This window comes from Lissotriton helveticus, chromosome 8 (genome assembly GCF_964261635.1).
Source record: "Lissotriton helveticus chromosome 8, aLisHel1.1, whole genome shotgun sequence".
Lineage (NCBI taxonomy): Eukaryota > Metazoa > Chordata > Amphibia > Caudata > Salamandridae > Lissotriton > Lissotriton helveticus.
Window position 1 is genome coordinate 537,255,404 of NC_136069.1, and position 25,828 is coordinate 537,281,231.

The 25,828-nt window shown below is 44.0% G+C and overlaps 1 protein-coding gene across 2 annotated transcripts in view; it reads left to right on the forward strand.

Annotated features, from left to right (window-relative positions):
* The window catches only part of TDRD3 (tudor domain containing 3), an 860,519-nt gene that overhangs the window by 663,579 nt on the left and 171,112 nt on the right, over positions 1-25,828 (forward strand). The gene's annotated exons all lie outside the window — the stretch shown is intronic.

Genomic DNA, 25,828 nt, shown 5'->3' on the forward strand with positions numbered 1-25,828 from the left:
CCTTTACGCTCTCAGGCCTACTAATCTATCGACCACCAGGCCCCCTTGGGGTGTTCTTAGAAGAAGTGTCCAATGCAATGGCTAGCTTGCTTCTAAATAAAACTCATATTATAATACTTGAAGACCTGAATCTTTATATGGAGGATAAAAGCAATCCAAACACAATGAGATTATTATCAGATCTAGAGAGCTTACACTTGGCTCAACTGGTAGAAACAGCTACACACATTAAAGACCACATCCTGGATGTAGTAATCTCCAATGTCCCCTATTAAACGGTCGCCTCCCCTGTTACAGTGCCTTGGTCAGACCACTATTTTGTACCTTTTAGGCTACAAAAGACAGGAATTGAATATAGAAATATCACACGGAAAAATGAGGCACTGAAAAGACGCTGGGATAGGATTAACCCAGACAATTGGGGGGACATTCTGACAGGCAGCAAATCCACAATTGGAAACACCAGGGTTAGTTGAAGATGTCTACTCTCAATGGGAATCCTGGATCACACAATCACTAGATATAGTAGCACCTAAGAACATTCACAAACACAGAATCAGACCTAGAGCAGAAGGATGGTTTAACTCCCAACTATTGGAACAAAAAAAGGAGTGTAAAAAGATTGAAAGAGAGTGGAGAAAGTGTTATGATCCCAAACTCAAAACAAAATATAAAGTGGCCATTAGGAAGTATCATGACAACATCAATGAACCAAGCCAAGTTTTTTTGAGGAGAAAATTAGGGAGGCACAGAACTCTACTAGAGAACTGTTTTCAATAATCAAGACCTTGACCAATCCATCTTACGATAGTAGCCCTCCCGAATCATCAGAGGACAGGTGTAATACCCTAGCCTCATACTTCCTCTCGAAGGTGACGGATATTTACAGTGGTTTCGAATCAGACAATGACCACCGAATAGAGAAGGAGGAAGAACATGTAGGGGTACCTTTACAACAGGTCATCACTAACTTTCCAAACATGGAAAAAAAGGACCTTGAATCCCTACTAGATATAGTGAAGTCGGGCTCACCTTTGGACCCGGCACCCCCCCATATCCTCAAAACATTGTGGCACCCACTCTTAGAAAGATTACGAATCAGTCTCTTGACACTGGTATAGTCCCAGTGGCATGGAAACATGCCGTGACAAAACCCTTATTAAAAAAAGCCAATGCGGACCATTCACTACCACAAAATTACAGCCCTATCTCCTTACTACCATATGCTGCCAAGTTAATGGAAAAAACATGTCAATAAGAGCTTGACAGAATTCCTGGAGACCAACCACTGCCTCCACCTCTCACAGATGGGGTTCAGGACACAACATAGCACTGAAACTGCTCTGTTGGTAGTGGTTGAAGAGTTAAAACAGTCATTAGATTTAGGAAAACATGCAGCACTGCTCCTATTAGATTTAAGCGCAGCCTTCGATATGGTGAATCACCGTATATTGTGTAGAAGGCTGTCAGATAAGGGAATAAAAGGTGTGGCACTTAAATGGCTAACCTCATTCCTGGACGGACGCTCATTCCAAGTACAGGAAAATAATATCTGCTCCAAACTATGTCACTTAAGTGTGGAGTTCCTCAGGGTTCATCTCTGAGCCCAACACTTTTTAATGTTTATGTGGAGCCACTTGCCAAAATTGGACAGGAATTTGATATCTCCATGACCTCATATGCTGACGATACGCAGCTGGTCATTTCCTTGGATCCAAAAAAATAGCAGGGATGGTGAGAGGCTGTCTTCATGCTTGATTAAAGTCAAGAAATGGATGACTGCAAGCTGTCTAAAGTTAAATGGGGGAAAAACAGAGCTGCTATTTATCGGAAATAAGGCAATACCTAGACCAATAATAAACTGGCCAGCTTGTCTGGGTAAACCACCCACCCCAGCAGACACAGTGAAAAATTATGGGGTTCTGGCTAGAAACACACCTCTCCATGACTTCACAAGCCAATAAAGTCATGGCAATTTGTTTTGGGCTTCTTAGAAGCCTACGAAAAATTCTAGACCGAATACCCACGCAACTAAGGAAGACAGTGATCCACTCGCTGGTCACCTAGCGACTGGATTACGGAAATTCACTCTTCCTAGGGGCACCCAAATATGTCATCCAGCAGCTGCAGATAGCCCAAAACGCAGCTGCAAGACTGCTGTGTAACATCCCGATGCGGGAATCAGCGAAAAAGCATCTGAGGAAACTTCACTGGCTTCCAGTAGAGGCCAGAATAAAATTTAAAACCTTGGTTATTGTCCATAGAGCACGACATAGGAAAGGCCCCTAAAAAATAAGAAATCTGATCTCGTTCTACATCCCAAAGAGACAGCTGCGCTCTAGCGCAGAAGAGAGGCTAGTTCAAACCAGGGTCTGTAGGGAAAAATGGGGAGGAAGATACTTCCCCCATTTGGCCCCTAAACTATGGAACTCCCTTCCACTGGAACTGAGGCTAATAGAGGGGGAACTACAATTCCGCAAAAAAGTTAAAACATGGCTGTTCATGCAATATCTGTAGGGTCCAACCTGTCTAACTTCAGTATCTGGTTGCACAGCGCTGGGAAGCCTAAGGGCAGCCATGCGCTTTAAAAATCCTTCGTTCATTCATTCTGCATGGGCATCATAAATCATCAGCCATAAATAATCGGCTGGCCATAAATCACGTTTGTCTTTTTGCTCATTTGCATATCCTAGGGTCGTAAATCACATCTTGTAGATTGTTCTCTGTTGTTTTCAACGCCCCTTTGCGTGTGGGGGCGTAGCCTTTACCTGGAGCCAGGCCACAACTCGCTACCTTGCTAGTCTATCCTCCGCCCTGCCGTCTGGCGGGGGCTGGGCTGCGAGTGCCGTCTCCGTGTGCTACTCCGATTTTTTGTCAGGCGTACTAACCCAGCCGTTAGGCATCCCAGAGTGAGTGGCCAAGCCAATACACCTTTTGTTTCCGCTAGGGAGGCTTCTGTCTCCCTGCGGCTCCCCCTTACCCTGTGTCGTCTCTTTGCGTCTCCGTTGCTCTTTCTGTGGGCCTGCCCCTGCTGTTGTACCACTCGAGCGCTAGGGTACCCACCTCTAGCTGTGCCTCTGGAAGGCTGACGGCTGGTAAGCTCTGACGGCAATCTTCCCCACAAACACCATGGTGTGCTCTGCTCTATCCTTGTCATTCTGCGTGGCACGCTTGTGTCCCATTTGGAGTCTTACAGCACTGTGTCTTCTCACCATGGGTCGTACATGAAATTAAAAATTGGGACACAGTCAGATGCTGCTTGTGGGGGTGTGATACAGCATACGTTACTTACATGACCTCTACCCTAATTAGTATCACATTATCCCTGTCCCATTCTTTTACCACATAACTCTGCGTTTTTGTTGCGGTACTTTCCCATTGGACATTTCTTTTACATCCCGTCCACTGAACTGTCCTTATGTCTTACTGTGGGAGGATGAAATTCCGAGTTGGCCCTGCCAGGGGGCCCAGGGGACCTAACCTTCATATTGCTATGGGCTCCTCTGTGCGGTATGATGGGGCCTGGGTGCGCGCCCGAGCCCCGTGCTTGTCCTACCGCCGGTGCAGGTGGGGGTGTGTAACTACTGCCTGTGTTTTATTATATATTAATGTATTTCTCCTCTGTTGGAGCCCCACGCAGTGCACAACGATTTTCTTTTGTTTCTTATCTTGGAAGGATGAAATGCTGAGTTGGCACTGCTGTGGGTGCAGAGAACATCGCCTACGTGTTTGTAAAGTGCGCTTAAGTCCCGGGGGGGGGCCCTTGTACAGAATAGCCGCTGTTTGTTACCCCGGCTCCAGGTACTGATTTTTCATATTGCTGTGTCCCTTACTATGTTTACCACAAACCATCAGCAACACCGTGGACTGTTTGCCCTGGGACCTGCTCCAGACATCTGTCTTCTTGTTAGCTACAGGTCTTGGAAGGTGCTCTAGCTTGTTTTTTGTACATTTTAGTACTATCATGTTAGACATTTTCGTATACCCCGCTAAAACCCGTAAAAAATCGAAAACTTTCCTTTTCCCCAAATAGTTCCATCCCCCCTCCCCCTTTTTGGTCTCCACTGATTTATAGCGCGGGGATGCCTCCGGGTCACCAGGCGCTCTACAAATCGCCAAATAGATAAATAAATAAAACTGTGCATGTTCCTTATTTTCACAAGTTGGCCCAACTGGGGTAGTCTGGAAACTAATCCCCCTTATTTGCCAAGTGCGTATCCACCCCCATCTAGGCACTGGATAACAGGTGTTTATTGTCACCCTATTCAATGGTACTGATTAGGATCAGCCCATATATTCTACCTGCAAGTGTCTCAAACCAAGTGTCCCATTCCTTTTTCAACCATAGCAGAATGAAAATCATATCGGAGTCTGAAGCCAGTGAGCATGATGTAAAACAAGATTCCTGCGGTGTGTGCCTTGCCACGAGATGCTGTTCATCTGTGAGATAACCACAAACCAACCGCCTGCGATACTTACAGCCTGTAATTGCCCCCTTACTGTGCACCTGCTTTTTCCCCCCCCTGGAGCCTATAACTATTAATTATAGGTGGGTAAGTCTGTGTATATGCTATGTTACATCAGACCGGGGCAGGGGTTGGTTCACCTGTTCTCTGTGCGGTATATTTGCATGGTACTTGCTCTGGATCCGCACCAAACTCTGAATCTAATATGCAATGTAATGGGTGCACGCAGTTCCTTGACTGTAAATCGCTCCCTGTATTGGGGTAGCGTAAGATCTATCTCCATGTAGACTTCCAATTAGAAATCCCCAGTAGCATTTTCATGATCCTTATTGTAATTCTCTAGCCCTTCCCGTCATCAAAGCGCTTCTGGTGTGTCGTGCCACCGCCTCTATCAGATCCCCTTCCTCAACCCATGTGCACAGCCCGGTTTCAAATTACTGTGGGGGTTGCGCTGTTCCCCTATGATCGCACTGTCGTGTGCTACAGCGGGGGGCTACTAACTTATGGGAATAATCAGGGGGGTAAAGTGTTGCCCCCAGCAACCCTGGGTGTTCAGCGCCCATGCTGTGGCTCAACTCCCGATACTAGGTCTCCACGCCCTAGCCGTTAGGCCATTTCCCCCTCTGTCTGCATTGGCTCTCTATATGGGCATCCTTCCTATTGCACTGGAACACATTCATTCTTTGGTGGGCGCAAAAGGGGGGGGTGAGTTTGAAGTGATTGCCTAACCTCCCCGGACTCAATCTAGTGCTTTAAAGAGGGATAGATGCCCTTCGTGGGAGCTGGGTGTCGGTTTGTAAGTGGGATAATGCCAAGGATCGACCACTGGTTCCCCGCGGCCCAGTTGGAAGCTCTAACTGCTGGACTACCGCCCGTCTTTCCCAGCTAATTGAAATAAAGCCATTATACCCATCCTGTTGCCTTTACCATTGAAGGTGGAGATATTGAGATTCAGGGTGCCCCTCCCTTTGGTCCTTCTTTGATATTAGTTTGCGCCATGCAAGTATGGCCATACCTGGGTGTGCATGTGTGTCGATACCTTCGGACGCACCAAAGATTCTGTACATAATTACGGAAGCCTTTTACCAACAGCACATAACGAATTGCCATATGGCTTCGTGTCAGCAGGGAATCCTGTTTCTCCTCCTCCTGCGCTTTCTTTCCACAAATATTCTGGGCTGTAACCTTGTTAAATAATGGGCTGCTCCAAATTCTAGAACCCTCGCAACCCGCATCGAGACCCGCTAAACAGAGCGCGATCTGATTCACGATACTATTATTATTATTTATTTATTATTATTATTTTTTTCTACGCTCGCATATTGAGTCTGGAGATACCGGGTATTGAACCCGGGACCTCCTTCATGCAAAGCATGAGCTCTACCACTGAGCTACAGCCCCTGGTCCCAAAACTTGAGAGCGCCTGTCGTGGCTAAATCATCGCAGAGCTCAGGGCCCAACCTTACTCTGCAACCTCGCCTACTGATTCTCCTAGCCTCGGTACCAGACTACGTCTAACTGCACTATTCCATCACGCTGCGCTAATAGTGTCTCTCCCCACACACCAAAACAATGGACGCCCCAGAGTGGCATCAGCTCTCAGCTGCCATGTTGCACCCGTGCCAGCAGCGAGCCTGGGCGTCGTGACCTGAACGGCAATGGTGACAAACCGGATCACTTCCCGCTTTTGTGCCGGTCTAAGTGCACCAGTCTGCTTGTGCAGGACAATCAGCTTGAATCTCCGAATCGCGGGGGGCTCAGCAGAGCCAGGAGGATGCTTTCATCAGCCAGCCACTCTGGCCCGGCCTCAGCGCCTTGCCGGAACGTGTGATTCATCTATTTACCGCTCTCCCTACTGCGCTGTCTCGGAGAGCTTTACTCTGTGATAGCACCTTCCCTCCTGCTTTAGATTTAATTTCAAAAACTCAGTTTTACATAGCACCAACATGAGCACCATGAAAACACTGGTGCTCATAAATTACAGGATGTTGAGCGGACGGCAAACTCGAACTTGCTTCTCAGGAAGAAAGTCGGAAACCCTAGCCTTACGCTTCTCTGTTTTCACTTCCCCCATGCAGGAGCACGAGCCATGGGCCGGCCTGCACACGTTTAAAAACATTCGGGGTACAATGCACGTGCAGCACAGTGCTCTGTACTGTACATTTCAAATTACCATTGGCTCCACTGGGGTGCGGGGGAGGGAGGGGCCTGGGCTGGAAAATTGGCGCAATGACCGTAAACGCTTTTAGGTGACCAGTTACTTCTGCCCCGTGATGGTCGCACCTCCACTGCGCCCGCTTTATCGAACACCACAGACGAGCTCCACTCTCAGCGCTGCGCGACCACCTTACCAGTGTTAACTAGCTGGGAATATTCGATTGGGCAACACTCAAATTTTTAAAACACAAACCCAGTTACATGCGTTCAGTGCTAACCAGCAATACCTTCTAACTAACATGCTCCCCTTTAAGTGATTCATTTTACAAGAGCCCTATTCATACTTCCGGGCCACGCTCACCTTAACAGGCCGAAGCTTCCCAGTGACTTCCTCAGGCCCTCTAAGTGCTGCGAAGCCGTGGACCTCGACGATGATTGTCACTTCCATATCTTTGCGACTCAGGCGTCAACCTTACCCTCAAACTGTCACTGGCTATCGCGCTGTTGCTGGGGCCAGAACCCGGTTCCTCAGTTCCCCGGTCGAGATCTCCGGCTCTGAATCACCATCCTCTCTTCTTCCACTCCTAAGGTGAGGTACTTTGTGCCGTGTTTTGGGGACCCGGTCATCTGCTTCCTGGGTCACGCACTAAGAGCACTTCCCTCTCTGCGCTACAAACGGAGCTGGCGAAGTTCAGGAGTTCCGCTGACCCGGCGCCGCCGTTGGTTGCTCTTGTTGGGGATTGATGGCCTTGATGTCACCTGGCAAGTTCTGAAATTCTTTTGGCGCCCCTCAGCAGCACTCCAAAATCGTCGGTGCCGCTCCCCCAACTCCCTGATGTAGCGTTGCCTTATATCTCCTCTTCTTCTTCCCTTTGTTCTTGGGGAAGGGGAGGAGAGGGCCTCGGGCGCTTTTCGCTGCGCGGCGCCGACCAGCGCAAACCAGATCTGTTCCTTGTGGGCTCGGGCAGCCATTACGGCGCCGGCCCTCGAGGAAGTGGGTCGGCCATTTTGCAGTGATCATAACATTAACCGCTTCCGCGCTACCGCGAATTCCCGCCGTGCGCTGAAATTTTAAAAATGGCTTGATCGTGACAAAGCCAGCTCGTCATCCGCGCAGCGCAGGTAACGCTGATGACGAGCTGGCTTTGTCATTAGCACGGAAGGGGTTAAAACAAAAATAGAATAAAAAAGGTCCACAGTAGGCTTAGACATATGCCACCCACTATGGCCATCAAATTCATTTTCATTCCTAACACCAAGAATCGAAAAACTACAGTTACATTTTCCCTTAATTACAAAACAAACAAGCATTTGCAATGCAATAGGTCTTGCATTTACGTGAGTTTCAGATATTGGCATTGTAAATGACAATGCGTTCTATTTATGTTTCAAAAACACAAACATAAATAAAAGGCATGGTAATTTACAATGCCAGTAGCTCAAACCTGTGTAAATGCGAGACCTGTTGCATTGCAAATGCTTGTTGTTTGTTAGCATCTCGCTCCGCGTATTCTGATTCATGCACCATCGGTGCGCTGACTCCACAAAAGGACTACTTATCCACAAAGTGCTTAAACGGCTAAATATGGGAAGTAGGTGATATATAAATCTACAAGACAATATGCTCCACGGACAGATACAGCAAAAGCTAAAATGGGATGCAGACTACGGCTTGAGACATTATTTGTACAGGGTGGAAGCAATGTTGAACGTTTTCATTTTATGTATGGTTTTTCAATATCGTTATAATACAGTGTGGTGATAAAAAAAAAAGCCACGTGCAATAATTAGCCGTGTTTTATAAAGCTGCATAAGTATTTCTAAAAAGCATTCGATAATGCTGAGTAAAAGAGGGTCGCATCACTTGGGATATAGAAGCAAGGACCACGAATCCGTGAGCTTACCAGTGATGCAATTCTAGAACAAGGCTAGCCTTTCGGCAGACAGAAGGACAGAACAGAAGCCACAAGGTGTGGCAGCCTCACAGCCTGCACGATGTCGTCACACACGAGGTGGAGCTTTAAAACCAGGACTCTTATGTTGTCAGGATGCAATGGGGGACAGACAAGTTTTAATTTGCAGGCTTGGGAGCCTTATCCCACAGACAACAGATGGTACCAGAGGATGCTCTGTTGCTTGCACGCGCAGATCTGGGACTACAGAGCTAGAAAACCGATTTGAATTTTCGACGTCGGCATGACATCCTGTGATCTTGAGCAAATCACTTAATCTTCCTGTTTCTCCTTTGCATAAAGTAACTGGCACTCACGTAAAGAATTATTTCGGCATTGTAGCAACACCCTGTGATCTTGGGCAACTCAGCAAGTTACTTGATCTTCCTTCTCCTACAAAAAAGAACATGGTCTTGTGCAAAGTAACTGGCGCTCATATAAAGTGCTTAAATAATACTTTGGGGGTAGTGTTCACTCTATATAAAACTGCATTAAAAAAGAAGAGAGGGAGGACGGAGTGAGTGAACTGAAACCACAAGCACTGTATGGAGTGCTACTACGCAATGACGAGCGCGTGTGTGCCTCGCGCTGCAGCGGGAGATAGAGGCAATTCACTGGAGAGAGCAGTCTGCTCTTTTTCAAAGCACCCACTCGTGCTCGTGGCGTGCCGCTGTGCACTCCCGCAAGGCATATGCTGCCACAAGCACGAGTATGTGCTATGTAAAAAGAGCTGTAGGACGGCTAAAGGTCTCCTATGCAGTGCATGCGCACTGCGTAGGCGAGACCTAAAAATACATGCACATCTTGACAAATGGGACACCAACAAAAAAAGTGATGGCTGTCTATTAGCAATCATAACATCTTTAAAAACTGAAACAAAACAATAAATACACAGTCCCATGAGGTCATTTAGCGAGAGCTAGAAAAGTACTAGCATTACACAATGGCCTCATGTTAAATACATTCTGCACAAGCAGTGCATTTAAGAAAATTCTCAAGAGCATCCAAAATCCATCTCAGTGCTATATGTTAATCCCAGTGTCCAAACTCTCGTCCCAGATATTTTCCGAAACTGTGTATTATTTCTTCAAACATCAAAGAAAATGATGAAATGTGTGTTCTTTATTCAAACCAAACTCTGTTTGTAAGCGGGATATCCATTTTGCCTCATATTGCCTCCGTTCACGCTCTCTATCACCACCACGAGTATCTGACTTTACCTCCCCAATCCCATAAAATTTGAAAAGGTGATTTATGTGTCTATCACACACATGACATGACAAAGGATGGGCTTCGTTTCTACTTCAACAGGCCCTGATATGTTTGCTTATCCTGAATCTTAGTTCTCTGATCATGCTGCCTATGTACACTTTCTAACAAGTACATATGATGGCATACACAACAAACATCGTCTGACAATTGACGAAAGAGTTGATCCTGTAGTTGCATGAGTTATTGAATTTAAACATTGTGGCTTTGTTGGTGCTATATTGGCACAGAATGCATGTAGTACAGATAAAAAAAAAACTTAGGTTGTTCTTGTTGCCAACTCAACCCATCCCTTCTCGTGACCGAGGGTGAGTAGCTTAGACTAACAATGTCTATGATAGTACGACCTCTCCGATGAGTAATCATTGGTTTGCTCAGTAGCACAGGTTGCAAACCAGGCACACCAGCTAGTAAGCCCCAGTGCTAGTTTAAGATAGGCCATATCTGATGGCTAGAACAGATATAAGTGGTAGTGAATGTTATCTGTTTCTGTGATTTATCTTTTTTATGTTAGTTTCGTAGGAGAGTAACTCTCTTGAGGCTATTAACTTGTTTTTTTTAGTGTCTTTCATATGTCTGCTGCTCTAACCTCTTTGTACCAACCTATCTGACATAAAATCAAGATTACGTTCACATTCCTCATCTTCGCTCCAATTTCTTCAAATAGGCAACATCTCTCCAAAAGGAATAGATTTAATAGTATTAGTAGGATGTGCAATACCTCCCCCACTCACAGAGGCCCAGTACTACCCTCGTTCCTCTCGCCTCCTCTCCGAACAAATCTCCTCCCCCGGCCCACACAGACCATACCTCCTCCCCTACTTCTCCCCCAACCACATCCCACCTCACTCTCTTAACCCAGACATTGACTGCAATATCTCTAACTTGGTTACAGAACTTGCCCGACTCAGAACAGATTTCAATCAGTTCAAATCCTTCAACCCTAGAACCTGCCCCTCTTGGTCTTCCTCTCCATGCTCTGGCCCCTAATACTCCCTTATTCTAAGCGTTGGTCAACCACGCCTCTACACAGCCGTACACACAGACCTCTTCCCACCTTGAGTGACTACTCCCCTACTGACCTCTCTGACCTCTGCAACTCCTACCTAAACAAGTCCCCACTTAAGGATCCTTCCTTCCCTCACTCCAACATCCCTGTTATCATGGGGACTTGCAGAATCCACTATTCTCCCAGACTCCCCCTCTACTTACCGCCATTCACTTATGCCCTTCCCCCAATACCATCCCCAAACACCTGACCTGCATGCTCGCGAACTGCCACTCGGCTGTTCGACATGCGATCGAAATTTCGGTAACCATCCTTAGCGAAGATATTGACATCTCCTTCCTCACGGAAACCTAGCTCAAAGATCACTCAACACCCATCCTCGACCTACTCTCTCCCCCCCGAATGCCCCCTCCCCCCGGTTACTCCATTCTCAGAAAAGACAGATCTAAAAAAAAATAGGGGGTGGTCTAGCAATTATTTTTTAAAACGAACAACTACAACTCTCCCTAGTCAGGAACACAGACTATACAACCTTTGAATACCTTGGAGCCGAACTTAAAATAAAAAGCTCCCCCCAATACGACTACAAATTATCTACCACCCACTGGGTGAGCCTCTTCCCTTCACAGAGGAACTATCTGACCTTCTCATGCAATCGTTACTTTCTAACTCCAAAAATCTCTTCCTATGAGATCTTAACCTTCACTGGAATGACCCCGAGGACTCCACAATCAGCCTTCTCACTAATCTTCTTGAGATTAGCGACCTCAAACAACTTTGCCACTCCCCTACCCATTCCAAAGGAGCTATTCTTGAGGCCATCATCTGTAACACTGATTTGGCATCCCTACCCAAAATCATCCCTATCGACTGGCTCGACAGCCACCTCGTATTGTTCACGATCTCCCCCCCAACCCCGCCCGCCCCAGCTAAAAACAATAAAGCCACGATTGTGACCAGAAATCTTAAACAATTCCCTCCTGGCACACTGGAGTCCAAACCCATCTTCGTCTCACCCCACCCTCTCTCAATGCAAATGAGATTACTGAGCACTTTAACAAAACTGTCTCTGAGGTTTTTGATCAACTTGCCCCGCCCAAACTTAACGCTAAATAAGTCCCCTTCAAATCATGGTTTACCTCAGACCTCAACAAGGAAAGACTCTCACTTAGACTTGCAGAAAGAACATGGAGACAACACCCCCTCCCCCTCCCATCTTGCCCTCCTTAAAACCACTAGATCTACCTACAAAAAACAAAGATTCTCTGAAACTGCATCTTTCTTTCGCTTGCAACTCACCTGTGCCAAGAACAGACCTGGAGAACTGTTCAACATTGTGAAAAACCAAACCTCACCTGTCCCCCCACCTGATGGCCTCCACAAGCAAATGTGAATAAATTGCTAACTTTTTCTCCCAAAAAATTGGCAAAAATGATCAATCCTTCCTTGTAACCCAGCTCCCTCCCACCCCTCAATGTCCTCTGAATGCTACCTCAATACCACCCTTCCCCCTGATTCCACCCCTACCTCTTCCCTACACATTCCTTCATCTACCCCTCCTGAACCCTACTTCACTAGCCCACTGCTTAAAAATAATGCCTCCTGGCATAATTTTCACCCCGTTTCCGAACTGGAAGTCTTTAACATCCTATCCAAACTAAAACCGTCCCCTCACAAAAAAGACCCACTCCCATCTGCCCTTGTCCAAGATCTAAAGCACATCATTGTCCCTTATTGGACCAATATCATTAACACCTCCCTTTCTACAGGATGCGTCCCTATCTCCCTCCAACTCGGACAAATCACATCCATCCCTAAAAACCCCAAGGCTGATCCTAATGACCCTAACAACCTCTTCCCTATCTCTAACCTCCCCCTACTCTCCAAAGCCCTTGAAAAATGCACCCTACTTCAATTGCATAAATACATTGACACTTACAAGCTGCTCGACCCCCAATCCAATCCATATTCCGCAAAGGTTGCTGCACTGAAACTGCACTGCTTAACATAGTCTATGACATACACCTCGCCCTGGATATGGGTGAGACCTGCGTATTCATTCTTCTCGGCCTCACTGCCGCATTTGACACAGTTAACCATTCAACTTTACTCAATACACTCAAAGATCGCTTCGGCCTTGATGGCAAAGTCCTAAACTGGGTCACATCCTACTTCCAACATAGAACCCAACAAATCAAAATTCAAAACTGCCTCTCTTGCCCCACATCTGTCTCCCTCGGTGTCCCCCAAGGATCTATTCTCTCTCCTGCTCTCTTCAATCTCTTTATGGAACCCCTTACCCTCATACTTAAACTAGCCGGAATTAACTATCACCTTTATGCTGATGGCACCCAACTGTACTATAAAATTAATTCCCACTCCGATATCTTACACCTCAACACTGCCCTACCATGATTCAAACCTGGTTCTACACCAACCATCTCAAACTCAATCCTGACAAAACTGAAATCATTCTCTTCTCTCCTAAAAACAACCCTCTCCCCATTCAATCATGGATCGCTGACCTTAATGCCCTGAACTGTTCTCTCTCCCTCGCCGAATCAGTTAAATCTCTTGGCATCACCATCAACAGGAAGCTAACGCTCAATGCCTTTATAAAAAAACTAGGCAAAAGTCGCACTCTTCACACTCCGGCATCTCAACAAAAATCAAACCTCTCATTCCAGTGGAAGATTTCAAAGCAGTTATCCAATCTCTAGTCCTTTTGAAAATTTACTCGGAAACGCTTTACTCTCCGGAACACCCAAAGTTCACCTTGCCGCCCTCAAATCTGTCCTCCACTTAGCGGCCAGGCTAACAACTTACTGTAAGTGTTTCGACCACATCTCACCTGCCCTCAAGTACCTCAAAGGCTTCCCATCGAAGGCAGATCCTCCTATAAAATTGCCTGCATTACGCACAAAGTCCTTTACCAAAAGAAACCACTCTACCTCTACAACAAACTCAATAAAGCAGGTTGCACCCGGACATTGAGAAGCATCAACTCTCCTCTCCTCGTCCCCCCACTGTTAAAAAAAAAAGCCTCTCAATCCCGCTCCTTCTCTGGTAAAGCCCCCAGCATTTGGAATGCCCTCGCCAAAGATCTACGATGTAACCTTTATGTCAACTTCAAAAAAGACCTTAAAATACACCTGCTCAACAAATATTGGGGTACTTAATCCCTCTTTTACCGTACTTGTTATACCCCTCTCCTCCTCAAAGCACCACCATTTCCCCCCCCCCTCTCTCTCTCTCTCTCTCTCTCCTACTCTCCCCCTTCCTGACTCCTCTCCACCCTGCTTCCTTCCTTTCCCATCCTAACATTTCCCCTCCCACCTTTTCTCTCAAACTCAATCACCTCCCACGTTATGCTGACCACTGAGACTACCCTTGTGTATTTTTAAACTGTTACTGTCTATATTACTCAATTGACTCCTTTAGCCCACCATGTTTGAATGCTTCATTTATATCAACTGTTCTGTATTCCCTAATTATTATTATGCATATGTAAAGCGCTCTGATACCCCTGGGTGGAGCTAGCGCTATACAAAACTTCTTAAATTCTTGCTAACAGTGTACTGTTGTAAGCAGTAGGCTTACGATACAACTTGGTCTGTATCTTGCTGTTAGAAATGTAGAATTTAACATCAAGAAAATGTATCCTGGATTTATGATGGTCCATAGTAAATGAGACATTCGAGTTGTTACTTTTCAGATATAAAAAATAGTTGTCCAACTCCACTTTTGAACCGGTCCATATCTCTACAACATCATCTATATCGCCCCCATAATTGGATACGTCCAGTCCATTCAGATGCCCCTGAGGCCCAGGCATGTACCCTCTCAAACCAACCCATAAATAGGTTGGCATAAGAAGGTGCAAACCTGGACCCCACGGCTGTACCCTGAAGCTGTTGGTACCACTGTCCATCATATAGGAAGAAGTTATTACTCAAAATAAAGTTTGCCATTTCCAAAAGCATCTGTGAGTGCTCCTATAAATTGGCATGCCTAGTTGATAGAAAATACTCTAAAGCTCTTAAATCGCAATCCTTCTTAATGCAGGTGTTTAATTCCTCTACGTCTAGAGTAATAAACCTCATTATTTCTGGATCCCATGCTACATCTTCAAACTTGCTCAACATATAAGTTGTATCATGTATAAATGAAGGCAAATTAGTAACATATAGCTTGAGAAATACATTCACAAATTCTGAGATGTGCTCTGTTGGAGAGCCAATACCAGAAATATATTCACAGTAGTGATGGCCAACGTTTCAGCTAAATATAATAAGGTAATAATAAAAGTCCACATTTTTTGAATTCATGGAGCTTAGGGTTTCTTACAAGCCCAGCGATTTCGTTATGCAGTGCTTATTCTTTGTAATACATCATAAAGTACTGTTACAATGTGTAGCTTTCTGTGGGAGTCCCAGACATTTTTGAAGAGTGAACCTATCCTTAAATTACCTGTGCTTTGTGGTGTGGTTAGACCGAAAGCAGTGGTAACAATCTGCAAACTTTGCTGAATATTCTGCCTTCTGGGAAACTCATCTCTCCTGGAATACATCAGTCTGATGACCTGCAATTCTTTTAAGCTACTCAGTGAGAAAAAATAGGATAGGGTTCAGGTCCTTTGAGTCCCGAATGTCAAAATAGAGTTGTTATTTTTCTTACAATGATCAGACTTGTGAGAAACCGAAAAAATGTCTTACCAGAGCCTGATTGCAGTTCTGGTGCTCAGCTTCACTGTTTATGCAATTTCTGAAGAGCAGAGACGCAGAGGTGAGAGGCTTAGTTTGGAACCCATCAGGTAGACCACCAGAACCTTTTAACATGTGCGAGGCACCGCAGTATGGACAAGAAAAGAGCTTTGAATGTGGATTGTAGGGTGCATAGTAAAATGCTTTCCAAAAAGCTCATATTCTCTGAAGTATAGAGTGTATTATATCCTTCATTTGATTACATTTTTGCCTGATGGATAATTGGGTTCCATTCTTCCTTTGTTGCATTAGTGATCTACCGCTCCATAGGCTAGGACACCTTTCAAGACTAAATGTGTCAACCATGACATAGATATAATTGAAATTGATAATTTTCATTTAATGGCTGGAAAACAGAGAAAATATGGTTCAAGTAGTGGAAAACTCAATGTCTTTCAATCTTGCAGTCTGTAGTCCTACAGACATGGTTGTCTAGACACCAGTACTGTGGTTTAATGTATCTTTAACATAGTTAGCCTAATCGTACAACTTCCAGTTGAAGAGGAAAATCTGTTCTTTACCCACCCTGCACCTCTAGAAGCCAACAATAGGCATTCTAAAATGTCACATTGATTGATGACTTCAGCTTAGATTTTGAGATATATTGTGGCATCATTCAGCATAACTGCCCCCCTAAGGTTGACCATTTTCTCATGATGTTCCTTTTTCTCCAAAATGAAGTACACTGAGCGGTATATGCAAGGAAACCCTACATTTGTTTAGGCAGATTTAATATTGAAAACATAGTCTAAGACCGAGTCCTAGAACTCCCAAACTACACAATGGAAAAAGACACTTGGCAAAATCTAAGTCATCCTTATTCATAGACTGGCACTCACAGCTTGACACATTAGCGTTCCTGTAAAAGGTTGTGACAAAATCTGTGAGGAAAAACATTCAGCAAATGATACTCTGTTGAACTAATTAATCTAACGAGACTTGACAGGAAGTTAAACCAATAATAGCACCTATCTTACCCTAAGAGTGAGTGGTTTGAGAGTAAAGTACACTGAAAGGGATAGACACATATTTAGGAGAATGATGTTGATATTCAAACTAAATCAACAAGCTCACAAACCAGTCAATAGAAATCCTCAGTATCTTTTGTGGACTGACAAATGCAGAGACACCTTAAAAAATTCACATCTCAGCAGCATTGTGATGATTTTTATGTATTAAGTCCAAAGAGACAGACACATAAGAGAAGCCCTAAAGAGCAACCAAATCCCTTAGCCTCTATCTGTCAGTCCTCTCATCTTTAAACCTGTGGAGCATTTAACATTAGCACACAAAATGAATGCATTCAGACTTATGGTGGAATGTTACCAAGTAACATATGTGGCTCTTGACATAAAAAACCTAGTAAATGTTTCCATCACTAGGGTTACAAACCCATGACCAAGAAAGCATTCATATCACTCCCATGCTGAAACAACACCTTGCGATCCAAAGTTTAAGGTCAACTGTAGGTTAATATTGAATCTTCGATACCTGAGCAAGACACCGGTAAATTTAGTGACCAGAAGTCTGTTAAATGCCACAATCATGTATAAGATCTGTGGTGAGCCTTCTAACCGCAGTATAAGGAAAGACTGTTCTGTTGCCCTTGCTGAAGACAAGCGCACAGCTCTCAAATGCGTAGGACATGGGCAAACTCAAAATTGAAATGGCAAAAGGAGTTGCGGGAAACAATATGAACCATCCTGTAGTGGATTGGACCTTTATGACCACAGCAAGCACTTTACATTTGGTTCATCAGGAGCAAAAGAAGAAACATCCCAATGCAAAGTACTGCATAATTTCACTATCTAACACCCTCTTTTCAGTGTCTATATGTGCACATGATCACAGGTAATCATGTTGGAACCTTCAGTTTCAAAATTCATGCTGGACACTCTTGACTTTATATCCACCTGAAAATGGGGTCAAAGAACAAGGAGATTATCAATGAGTGTCTATACCATATCTGTCACACCACTTTAGCGTGAAGGAAGTGTACATCTGACTGAATGGTGCCAAAACAGAAATCTTGATTGTGGATCACTCAAATGGCAGTTTTCCCCCAATTTAATTGAATTCAGTGTTTTGGCCATCTCCAACCCCAACATGAAAAGTCAAATGTTTAGTTGTAATGTTTGACACATATCTCATGTTGGTGCCTGAAAATGAAGTTCTATCAAATGTTGTTGTTTATCTAAACCAACATTCAAGCAAAGCTAAGAAGAGCCATGGTGCAGTTGAATGACATTACCGTAGTTTACTCCCATGTCCTCAGAAGCCCACAAACTAAGTTCAGCTGGTACACATGCAGGTAACCAGACTGACGTATAAACTTTATAGACTGCGAATACTACGTCTTCCTTAAAACCACTTCAGTGACTTCAAGCTGTTGCCCAGGTATAAATTTAGTGAGGTCTGCATTAAACACGCATTAAACACACAGCATTTTGGAAGTTGTCACCCAAACAGACTGGGTCTGGAACTTCACTACATACCAATCATGATGTTGTCTTTTCATTGTGATCTTGCTTCCCAAATGTAAGAAGCAGAAATACTGTAAAAGGTCTCCTAAATTACAAGGCCCCGGGATATTGAATGTCCTGAATCCATTGATTGGAAATGGAATCAAGTTCCTTCAACACAGAAGCTGAAAATATAATTAGTCAGTGATACCTTCAATTAACATCAGATTAGGCCGAAAAAGACAACCTGTTTCAGTTTGAATAGAAGTCTTTATACATGCAAAAGGTATAAAACTGCTCCTGCATCACTCCTGCAACTGATTGACACTTGACAGATCTGCGATATTTAAGAAGGAAAAGGTTGATCAAGGACTAACATTGTTCTCTCACTGGTGTTCATACAGAAATAAATTTTTATATGCAGCCCACAGCAAATAATGGTGGTTAATTTACGGTCCTGCCAGTTATTTGACTGGGCTTGAACTGGTTTGAAGTTTAGATTTGACCTTACCCATCCGCTGCGAATGGTCTTTCACCCACCCTTCCTCCATTGTGTCTTCACACTAACGTCTGTAATAAATATTTTGTCTTAAGTACTGTTAACAAAAATACCACCTAGTTGCTGTGAATAATAGTGTCTTCACCCAATGGGTTGAACATTTCTGTAAATAAGAATTAATTTCCGCATACTGTATTCTTACATACTACCCATACATACCCTGATAAAAATTTACTGCCACTCCATTATGTGGAGGTTTTCACCATCTATGACTAGCACACTTATTGTTTGATTAATTGTAAGGCAACATGGCCATGCTCTTGGAAACAACACTAATACATAAATATCTCTTTCTTGAAGGGCTATAAGGAGCACCAGTAGTATCCAGATGAGGACTCTAATTTTTTTTAAGTTTCTGTATGGCTACAATGGCTTTTCTCTTCCCACAAAGACCGTAAACATGCATATTGGTGTCCCGTTGTCATAGGAAAAGAATACTGTCTTATTCACAAGGAGTAATTTGTTTTATGTGGTTTTGTTCTATTCATTATACTGACAACTGTAATGTTTTTCTATATAATAAACCTTCTGAGATGTGATTATGACTATATCAATGAACAATTTATGTACTTACCAGTAATCTTTAGTACCCCGATTTGTAGTCCTCCTAGACCTTACTCGTTGATGATTTACCAAGATAACAGATTGCACCAACAATATATTTTGCTATACTTAATTTTAATGTGAAAAATCAGCAATTGCTTCATTGCTGAATTCAAGACAGAAAAGCCAAAATTACCATCCAGTAAACCAGACAAGTCAAGTCTATAATGCTTTACTAACAAGAGGTGTGAAGTCCAAGTTGCTGCTCAACATATTTCCTTGAGATAGGCCCATCTTGTTCTGCCCAGGATGCTTACACTGCTCTTGTTTAATTGCCTTAAATTTGAGAAGGAACAACCTCGCCTACTGATTTGTCGGATTGAGAAATGGCCTGCCTGACCCACCTACTTATGGTTTGTGATATTGCCTTTTTACACTTGCCGACCGACCCATTAGGAGATAAAAGTGAGGTAGAACACCTAAATTCCTTTGTATGAGGTGGATCAATGGTCAGAGCCGTCTTTACATCTAGAGAAGAGGGAATACCTGTAGAGAAGTTAGAAAACACAGGAAGAACAATTTCTTGTGCCAAATGAAAAAGAGATTGTACATTAAGGACAAATTTGGAGTTAACTCTTAGGATGACACAATCTGAACAACATTTTCAATGTGGAAAGGAAGTTACCAGGGCTCCTAACTCCCTTTTATTTTTAGCTGAGGTGATTGCCACCAACAAAAGCTTCTTTAGCAGAAAGCCATGCTCATTTTGCTTGTTCTAAAGGCTCAAAAGGATGTTCCTGTAGACTCCTTAGAACAACAGTCATCCCAAATTGGTACCGGTTTTGAACCAGCTACTTTTTCAAACAAAATTGTTTTCAAAAGTCTTAACCACTAATCGAGATCTTTGAACAATCAGCTTTTAATTTAGGAGGATTAATAGCCGCCCCCTGAGCGGACGGACTCTTTTCAAAACCTTCCGTTAGGAATTGTAGAATCTTGTGTGTATCCACCGCTAATTTATCCACATTTTGAGAAACTCACCACCTATGAAATGATTCCCATATTCTGTGTTTTTTTAATAAGAGTGCACGGTTGATGGTTTCCTAGATGGCTGAATATCTAGGGCAATTAATTCTGAACAGCCCATTTCCTCTAGGCCTACTCCCTCAAGAGCCAGGCCGCCAGCCTGAGGCATTTGAGTTTGCATATAGGAAACTGAAGAGGAAACAGGTGCATTGAGAGATGCAGAGAGTTCCCCCTGGAAATGTTCATTAAAAGAGAAAACCACAGATTCATGGGCAGAAAGGACTACCACATTCTTCTCCTCCCGAATCTTCCAAAGCACCCTCTGGGGGAGGAGAATCTGTGGGAAGCATATAGAATGCCTGGAGGCCAGGGAATCAAAGGGCATCTACTGCCCACTTTTGAGGGCACCAGTCCTTTGAGCAGAAGATTGGAAGCATTGTGTTGTAGTGTGACGCACACAGATCCATCAAGGGTGTTCCGTAGTGGGTACATGTTCGATTGAAGTCCTGAGCTAACAAACTGTAGAACACTGAGGGTAGAAGATTACAGCTCAGGCTGTTTAATCAAAAGTTCAGTCCGCCCCTGCATGTAAAATGCTCCCAATGCCAGAAGGTGGATTTCCGCCCAGGCAAAAATCTGATCTGCTACCGGAATCAACTCTGCTATTTGTGCTGCCCTGGCAATTGAGGTAGCACTTTGTGACCTGGTTGTCTGATCTCGAAGACATTCCTGCCCTTCAAGTGAGGAGAGAAGGCCTGCAATGCCAGCAACAATGCCGACAACTCCCTTCATTTGGATGCATGGAGACGTTACTTCTGTAACCAGGGACCCTTCATCTCCATATTGCCAACTGTTGCTCCTCAACCCCATAGAATGTAATTTGTTACTTGTAGAGGGGCACGATATTGTAGTTGGTCCCTTTAAGGAAAATTGCCCTCAACCATGCACCAACCCAACTTTTGAGATATGTTAGGAGTCACAGGAATAAGGGCCTCGTAATCCTGCACGGCCAGGGAGCACCAGCTTAGAATGTGTTTACAACAAAATTCAAATGATAACGTGCAGGAAGGCAGGAAGACAATGCCCAGGAGAGTGTTGATTTGGGCCCAATAAATAATTTCTCTTGATTTGGCTCAAAAATTCTGGTTGTTGATAATGAAACCCAGTTGGTGCAGAACTCTAGTCACCATTTTCTTGAGGCTTCAAAAAAGATGGAGCAGAAATCAACCAATCATCAAGATATGAGAATATTGTGACACCATACAATTGAAGATGAGAAACAACAGGAGCTAGTCCCTTGCTGAAGATCCTGGGAGATATTGCCAGACCAAAGGCAGAACTTGAAATTGGAAATGTTGGTTCATTACAGCAAACCACAGAAACTGTGGACTGGTGGGATGAATACAGATGCAACAGTACGCATCTTGAAGCTCAAACGTCACCAGGAAATCATTCTTCTCACCAGTAAGGGGGTGATTTCCTGGAGAAAAATCATCTCCAATATGTCCACTGAGACGTAATTGTTCATGATCCTCGGGTTCAAAACAGGCTTTATTCCCTGTTGGATTTGGCAACCAAAAACAGGACAGAATAGAACCCTTTTCCTCTCTGAAGCAAAGGCACAAGTATGAGTGCCTTCTTCTCTAAAAGAGCTTGAACCGCTAGCATCTTTACCTGAATTCTCAACTCTTCCTTTAGCCACGGTATATGTCTAATAAGTTGCGGAGGATTTTGGGCTTATAGAATTCAATAACAGGTCTTTATTATCTGGAGCACCCAATGGTCCATGTTACAGTTCTTCCAATCATGATAGACAAGCCTTAACTTTGCCCCAACTTCGAAATAGTAATTTTTGGGACTGTTAGTGACAGGTTGAGTTTTGTTTTCAAACACAGCTGGGCCTCGAAAAGGACACTTGACCTTGAAGTTTTTGAGGAGGACGCTTGAACATAAAGAATTACTTTCTAGACCCCAGCTTAAAAGGTTTGAGATGTTTTTTTACTCTTCCACTGCTTTATACACCATGCCATCAAGTTCATTACCAAACAGTTTCGATACTCTAAACTGTAATTTTGTAAGCAGACCTCTCTGAGAGTCTAGTTTGTATGACTTCATCCAAATCAGTCTATGGACATCTATTTAAGCCCCAACTGATGCTGCGGCTGCCCACATGTTACCAAACGTTACATCAGAGAATAATTTGAATAGTGGTTCCATGTTTGCTGTTATATTAGTGGGGGGTCTTCATTTTCCTGTATGCAGTCATATAGGGATTAAAAGTGTTTAAGTAACACTTAGGTGTGGCATATTTATTTATTTATAAAGTTTTATATAGGCTGCATATGTATTTGCTCTCACTGAAAAATTAGAAGCGACATCAAACCTATTAAGCGAAGACTCCACAACATCGGGCAGGGTGGAATCCTCTGATAAAAGCTTAGATGTTGATGCCATTGAATCCAAAATAGGGTTAACCTTTGGAGTTTGAGGAAAATCGTTTCCAAACTCTCTGACCTAATATCTCTTGTTTAAGAATCTCAAAATGGCAGATTGATCTGGATATTTCCACTGTTTAAATACATTTTACATAACAATAACATCATGGAGAAGCAGGTCACCTGCAGCATGACTCCTGCATTGTGAATAAAACCCCTCTTCCTGTTGGTTTTTGCCTTTAAAACCGAGGGTTTCTCTGATGTGAAACAATAGATCTCACAGTTGAGAGCCTTATATATATTTTCCCTTTTGATCCTTTTCAAAATCATCATCTTTATCTTTAGAGCTCTTTGCTCCGGGTTCTGCCACTGCAGAATCTACGCCTTCTTAAACATGTACTGAAGATCTTTTCAGTTTTATGAAGCACCTCCTTCTCTTCACACTGTTGCAGCTCCACATGATGCTGATTCAACTGTCCCTTCTATAATAGTAAAACAGGAAAGAGATGTGCTAGGAGCTGCATCCTTTGCCCTTTTATAGTTGCCTAGTAACGATATTTCGCCTCTGGCTAGACCTCACTTCTAGGAAATTAGTGCTGCCTTCCAAAGCCGAACACACACACAATATTGTGCAATAGTATTGTGTCAGATCACTACTGCACGTCTTCTGAACGGCCCAATCCCGACACCAAATTGCTTCCCACCTCTGGACGGGGAGATTGCCAAATACTGGTGCACATGATAAATCTCTTTGCCCAGCGTCATCGGTCTGTCCTTAAAGGTAACAAGCATTGGCATAGCCAATAGGTCTCGCCTTTGGGGCCTTATAAGTATTTAGTTATGCAGCACAATATCCTTCGTGCAACAACATCAACTGTTGCATGGCTAAACACTTCTATGGTCCCAAAGGCGAGACCTGTTGGCTATGCCAATGCTTGTTTCACTAAGCTGGCTTGTCTGGGAACTCCTCGCACCTTTCACCTAACAAGATTCCTTTTATGCCATTTGTTACAATTTAGTCCCCTCAAGTGACCATATACAGTGGTGCTATAAGGCAGCTACCTGCGGACCAGCATTCAGGGCTTCTAAAGCAGAAACTCCTGGGTGCCTTCACTAACAGCAACTCGCTGTCCTTTTCCTTTCACTCACTAACAAAACAAAACACAGGGCCCAAGCTATCCACCTCTCGTACACCAAACTATAGTGGATATTCCCATAGCATGTCATGGATGCCTTATGCTGTATCTGCATATGCTACACATGTCCCTCCTCTTCTAGGAAGCAATGTCATCATAAACTCTAGCCAGCACTTAGTCATAAGACCTCTGAATCTCCCTCGCGCTGACCTCGCCCATTTACTCCTAAATGGCAGAATACCTATTCTCTACTATTAAGCTCGTCAAACTTTGTCAAACCAATACTCGAACTGGGTTACATCTCAATTTTATGGCTTTAGTAGTGCACTACTTACATAGAACATGTAGAAAAGTTGTCCACTAATGTGATCATGAGGTTATCGTTGATAGTATACCAGGTGGTAGCCCAAGACGAGAAAGTAACCAAGGAGGCTGGAGAATGGCTAGTGGTACTGAACAGAAATAAGCTGTGTTAACATTCTTGGATATTCCCGTTGCCCCGAACAGCTCACACCACACACAGTGCTCAATTTGTTAAAATAAAAAAAAAGTCCCACGGCCCAAAGTATTTTGCAAGCAGCTTGTGCAGTTTGCACCACCCACTGACTTGGCCAGTTAATGTATCTTCCCAAGGAATCACGGTCTGTTAACAAAATACATCTGTGAGCACTGTGGACAAGCGATATAAGATGAATGACTCTTTTCATACACCAGTCACATCTATAATATTCAGTATATATCGACATGATCACCTCTGTAGACAGCCAATTATACATCAAACCTTACTCTATGGGAAATTACGACTGTAACAAACTAACAATAAGGCATTTACTCAAGAGCCAGTCACAAGCTGCTGGGCTGTTGCCAAGCAGGTGAGTAGTCTAGATTGGTTTCCCCGACGACTACTCCTTTTTCATCAACCATCAATAGTTTGATTAATAAGCAACAGAACATGCCACCGGAGTCAATGTGTTTCAAGCTCCTGAAAGAACGCGTAATATTACGCCTGTTTGCACAATCACTTAAAACCTCGATAGCAGTAGGAACGTCTAGAATGCTGGCAGGCGGCATGCAGCTTACAAGTCAACGTGTAGGTATGGATGTTAATGTCTAAACACCATGCAGAGGCTTGGTGTGTACTGCAATTGTAATACCATGACTTTGTATTGCACGTTATTGCATTGCTTTAGTACTTATTATTTATTAGTCGGTAGCTCTGGCCGATAGCCACATCCTCACTTACCAACTGGGAAATGCTGCAGGTCGGGTGCAGAGGTCTCTAGAAGTGCTTTATTAAAATATTTGTTTCAATACTTACGCGCTGGCATTGACGTCACACTGGCAGGCAGGCTCAGATCCTCTTTCTTGTCAGATTCATGAACCTCGGTGTGTAGTATTGACGGTCGTGGCTGTCACCGCAACAAAAAACCAAAGCTGCCATCCGCCGCTTCAGAGCCAATCAGACTCACTGCTTGTACAGTTGGCAGGGGTTACAGCAGTCAAGGTGCCACCCCTGGGATCAAGGTGAGAGCCTGTCGAGAACATTGGTTCTAATTGTTTACGGCTGTGATAGACCACCTGGTGCACGGCTCCTTAAAGCTACAGCGTTGTCGAAGAGCAGGTTAAAAATAAAAGAGGACACACTTGTATTTGAGAGACAGCTCAGCGCAATCACGGACAGCACACTAGCTGACTTAATGCATATCCAGTTAAGCATGCCTTGTGGGGTAGACATTGGACGATATAATGCGTGACTGATACATTTTAGACACCATGCTAAAACCAACGTGTCTCTGTCGCTGCAAAACTACGTCAGGTGACACTGCGAGTCCCGCCGTCCACGGGGCGGTTCAGTTCATTGTGTGCGCACTGCAAATAACTACAGACCTACCGTAAAAAACAAGCATTGGCGGCCACGAAATTAAATAAAAAAAAAACGCGAGTGGTGACGCGCGCGGTGTGCACGCGCGTCACCACAAGTGCTAAATTGCCGGCGATCAGCTTGCTATGCGCCCTCTAGCAAGCTGATCGCCGGCAAAGTAGCATTTCTT